The 5,591-nt window shown below is 37.9% G+C and overlaps 1 non-coding gene across 1 annotated transcript; it reads left to right on the top strand.

Annotated features, from left to right (window-relative positions):
- The first annotated feature begins 386 nt into the window (after window positions 1-386).
- On the top strand, window positions 387-492 carry LOC142435219 (U6 spliceosomal RNA). Its single transcript, XR_012781323.1, has one exon. It is a non-coding gene; the product is annotated as a U6 spliceosomal RNA (small nuclear RNA).
- Window positions 493-5,591: the final 5,099 nt, after the last annotated feature.

Genomic DNA, 5,591 nt, shown 5'->3' with positions numbered 1-5,591 from the left:
TTGATCAAAGATGTGACTAGTCATGCTTTCAGACAGAGTGCATCGAAAGTGAAATAGTGCAGATGTAGTTAGGATAAAATGTAACATCTTCTCATTTAACTTCCCTTGTGACCCATTTCAAAGTTGTTCTAACTTTTAATATTTTCTGATTTCTTTTTAATTGAGGTTTGTCTGTTTTATTTGGTTATTTTGGGTTTTTTAATATGTTTTACTGTGTATGAAGTTCAAGATAAGTAAATCTATGGAGACAGTAACTGGATTAATGGTTCTTGAGTGCATGGCAGGGGAGATGGGTGGGAAATAGAGAGCTAATAACAATGAGCAGAAGGATGAGAAAATTGTTCTAAAATTGATTGTGATGATCCTTTCCATACATTTAAAAAGTTGCGCTTGCTTCGGCAGCACATGTACAAAAATTGGAACAATACAGAGAAGATTAGCATGGCTCCGCACAAGGATGACACGCACATTCATGAAGTGTTCCATATTTTTGGAAAGGGAGAAATGATACCAGGAGGGTAGGGGGAAGGTGGGGAGAGGAGGGAAGAGGAAACTGATCGCAATGATAGACACAAAACCACCACCACCACGACCACGCTCAGGGGAATGAAAACCGAAATCATGGAAAAAGGGAGACAGCAGTCAATGTAAGATATGAACATAATAATAATTTATCATGTATCAAGGGGTCACTAGGGTGGTGGGGGAGGGTAAAAAGAGCTGATCTCAAGGACTCAATAGAAAATATGGTAAATGTCTAGAAAATAATGATGGCAAAATATGTACAAATATGCTTGATACAATTGATATATGGATTATTTTAAGAGCTGTAAGAGACTCCAATGAAATTATCTTTTAATAAAAAATGTTAAAAGTTTAAAAATATCAGTGATCAGTGGTTGGCTGCAGACAAGCTCTTTCAGTAGCAATGCATGTACTTGTCTTAGTCTCACTCTTGTCTTTGTCACGTGCCCTCTAGTCACTTCCACCTCATAGTGACAAGAGAATGAAGCTATACCTCAACCTGTGCCAGCCTCAGAAATATTGTTATGTCCAAGCCCATTACTATAGCCACTTCTCAAGGGTTTTCCTCTTTCTTGCTGCCCTTCTGTTTTATCAAGCATGATGTCCTTATTTAAGGACTAGTTTCTCCTGGTAACATGTCCAAAGAAGGGGAGAGAAAGTCTTACCATTCTTCTTTCTAAGGGGCACTTTGGCTGTATTCTTTGTAGCCAGATTAGTTTGTGCTTTTGGCAGTCCATGGTACTTTCAATTTTCTTCGTCAACACCATATTTCAAATACACTGATTCTGCTTTGGTCTGCCTTACTGTCACATGCATATGAGGCCACTGAAAATACCATGGCTTGAGTCAGGTTCACCTTAGTCCTCCAAGTAACAGGCTCGCTCTTCAGCACTTTACAGCAGTCTGTGCAGTATGTTTATCCAGCTCCATGCATCATTTGATGTCTTGACTACTGCTCCCACAGACATTAATTGGGTGCAAAATGCAATAATTGACCACATTATAATTTTTTCTCCGTTTATCATGATGCTACCTATGGATTGGTCCAGTTAGGTGCCATCTAATAGGTTCCGCCTGAAAGTGCATGATACAGCAGGAGAAAACATCTCTTGGTTCTGTACCATCCTCATGGTTGTTCTTGTGCTGCATCTCATTTTCAGCAGACACCATGTCCATCCATCTCTTGGAAGGCCCTGCCCTTTTTCCCTGCCACTTCACACCACTGAGCATGATGTCTTCTCCAGAGACTGGTCCAAAGTATGTGAGATGAAGTCTTACAATCCTTGCTTCTAATGAAAATTCTGGGTCTCAAAACAAGTCCAATAAAATAAGTGCTTCCAAGAGGATGTGCTAGACCAGTTCCCTTCAAGGCAGAGAGGTTAACTCAAAAGGTTATGATGACTCTTCTATTGGATTCCAAAGAGGCAAAAGAGACTGATTTCCTGAAAGGACCTTGGGTGATCAGTGGAATTTATTGTGAGGAAGCTTTAAGAAAATGGCAGTCTGTATTTGTGAGAAAGGGGCCAGAAAGTATGCACTGACATGACATTTCACCTGCGCATTCTTTGAGGTAGCAAGGGCTGTTCCTCGAGAATTCTGTTGGGAAACCTTCCCCCATCCATCCCATGGCCATAATTTTTGCCCCTTTTACTTTCTAGTGATTTGCAAAACTTGAAGAGCATTTACAAGGAACACTATTTGATTCCGTCGAGGATGCTCAAACTTCTGTTTTAATGTGGTGTAAATGGAAGAGTGAATATTTGGAATAAGGATATCACAAATGAAACACTGCCTTCAGAAGTAGATTGAGTGTAATGGGGATATGTTGAGAAACAATAGCTTCATTTTTGATATTTTTGTTTCATACGCTATGATTGTGTAGTAATCGTTTTACTTATCCTCATAGACAGATCTTAAAAGGGCACAATGCTTACAACAGACACTCTTTATTGACAAGTGAAATCATGGTTTGGTTTTGTTGTTGAGAATATACACAGTAAAGCATACACCAATGTAACAGCTTATGAATATAATAATAAGTGATCCTGATGATTTTTTTCAAATTGTGCAGTCATTCTAATCCCCCTTTTCTGAGTTGTTCCCGTTATATAAAACCATTGACTCTGAAGATTTCAATCTCATCTTTCAATTGGCTGTCATGAAGTCGATCTTATATAGATTGTTCTTCAAAGAGCAATAATACCTCAAGGAAGCAATTTGTCCAGAGGTTTAATGGTCCACACATACCACCGCCTTCATTACCCAAGGAGAAGAAAAACAATTGGTTCCTGGATCACAATAGAAGTTCCTAGATAGAGAAAGGGGAGCAGGGTGAGAGATGTAGAACAGAATTCAAAATCATAAAAATATAAATAAGTAAATAAAAATCAGGCTTACTGGTCTGATAGATACTACCAGAATCCATAAGACTATCATTTTTAGACACCCCTCAAGCTGGAACTAAACCTATTTCCATGGATCAACGTTCATAAAAATATAAATAAGTAAATAAAAATCAGGCTTACTGGTCTGATAGATACTACTGGAATCCATAAGACTATGATTTTTAGACACCCCTCAAGCTGGAACTAAACTTATTTCCATGGATCAACGTTGAGCTGAGTAATAGACAGGTCAATAAAGTGTATAATAACATTCACGAGGACCATATTCCACAGTAGAGTCAATTGTATGGGACCAAAAGGGCAGCGGTTGCCCTAAAATATAAGTGAGAAGCTGGGAGGGCACAGGAAAGAAGCGTAAGTGGAAATTAGGGATTTAGGGAGGATGCTAAACAACTACTGTTGAAGGGATTGAAACCAATGTCATGAAACGAAACGAAAATGTGTATAAATAGTGCCAGGAAAAACAAATTTGCTCTGTGAGTTTTCCCCCAAATAATATTTAAAAACTTGTAAAATAAGAGCAATCATGCTCAAGGCTGATACTTATTATTTGTTCAGTGTCACCAGAACGAACCTATGCACAACAGAATGAAGCATTCTAATAGATTGGGCCACCATCACACTTGTTCCTCTGTTTGTGCCTGTGGTTGCAGCCACTGTGGCAATCCGTTTTGTGGAAGGCCTTCCTCTATTTCACTGCCCCTCCAATTTACCACGCATGATGTTCTTGTCTAGGGAGTGATCTTTCTTGGTAACATGTCTGAAGTATTTAAATAGTTAAACTGACTTTTGTCTGTTGTAAGAAGACTTTGGGGATATTTTAAATGTAAGGCTTAAAGAATATCTCTGGGCAATAATTTCTAAAGTTTATCCAGCCTCTGTGGCTCTAGAAAGTCTGATACCCACGACAATTTGAGATTTTGTTCCATAATCTCCTTCTCCCAGCATTCTATTTTACAATCTCTGATCATAATGGGTAATAATGGTAGCAGAATACCTTCCAGTTATTCTCATGTTATGGCAAAGTAAGCCATTGCTTATGGAGACAATTAGCCGCACATCCCATTTCAACCTCCTGTTACTGTTACTCCAGGTCGGTAGAGGTCAATTTTTATGCCTTGGATGGTTTCTTGTGAACTTTTAATTTCTCAGGCACCATGCGGTGAACTAGGAGGTAGAATAAAAGCAGTAAACACATTATTCAACCAATTAAGGGAGATGGCCCATGAAACTATGACCCCATGCTTCCCAGCCCAGTAAGTGCATTTCATGAAATGCTTGATTGTACATAAGTAGCAGCCCCACATATTCACTCTCCTTTTCATTGTTATAAAATCCTAAAATAATATTATAATATATTGTACTAATAACCCACCCTACCCTTTATCAATATACTTTCTTCATCTCCTGGGACGGAAACTCAGTATTCCATAACCTATAAGCCTCAATTTCTCTCTCAGCCTTGTCCCTTGTAGCCATGAATAAACATTGGTGTCTACACATTTGTTTCTTTTCTTTTCATATAATTGAGGTGATAGTGTATTTGTGCTTTTGTATGGTTTAAAGAAGACATCAGGGGACATTTTTGGATCATAGTTTTAGAGGTTCTTCCAGCCTTGATTGTTTCTAGAAATTCTGGATTCCATGAGAATGTGAAGTTCTGTTCTGTAATTTTTTTCCCTTTTGATTCAGATTTCTTTCTTTTTTTTTTTACAATTTCTTACCAAAATGTTGAGTGATAGTAGCCAAGCACCATCCATTTCTAATCTGATGGCAAAGAAGGAAGTTTTGTCCATTGAAGCAATTTGTGACACATTCATTCCAATTTGTCATCCTTTTTCTGACTCCTTCTTCCTCTGTTGTTCCTGGTAAGTATTGAGTAATTGTGCTTTGGACAGCTGCTTGCCAGTTGCTAAGGCCCTGGAAGAGTAAATGAGCTAAAAGGTAGAACAGAAGCAATAAATCTGTTATTAAGAATATTAACTAGGATAGCCCGTGAACCCATGACTCTAAACCAACAGTTCTCAACCAGTGGGTCACAACCCCTTTGGGGTCGAACAACCCTTTTACAGGGGTCACCCGATTCATAACAGTAGCAAAATTATAGTTAATGAAGTAGCAACGAAAATAATTTTATGGTTGGGGGGTCACCACAACATGAGCAACTGTATTGAAGGGTTGCGGCATTAGCAAGGTTGAGAACCACTGCTAAACATTCAAACCAAGAAATAATTCCCAGTGAGGTACCTGATTGAAAAATAAGCAAGCTCAAAAGTGACTCTTTTTTTGTTGTAAATATATTTATTGGACAATGTTTGTTGATTTAATTCTTTACAAATTTACATTTATTAACATTAATTACATCCTACCCTTAATGAATTTTCCATCAGCTTAAGCGCAAACTCAGTAATCCATAAATTCTAGGAAACCATTGCTATTTGTTCTTTTTATGTAGGTGAAGTTATACAATATTTGTCCTTTTGTGATTGATATTTTTGACTCAGCATAGTATTTTCAAACTGCATCCATATTGTTGCATGCATGAATACTCCATCATGTTTAATTGGCTGAATAGTGTTTTCATGATGCGTATGTACATACCACATTTTGTTTACCTATTGATCACTATTTCAGTTGTTTCCACCTTTTTGGCTATTCTGA

This window comes from Tenrec ecaudatus, chromosome X (assembly GCF_050624435.1).
Source record: "Tenrec ecaudatus isolate mTenEca1 chromosome X, mTenEca1.hap1, whole genome shotgun sequence".
Classification (NCBI taxonomy): Eukaryota; Metazoa; Chordata; class Mammalia; order Afrosoricida; family Tenrecidae; genus Tenrec; species Tenrec ecaudatus.
The sequence above is the reverse complement of the archived record's forward strand: the minus strand, read 5'-3'. Positions and strand labels throughout refer to the sequence as shown.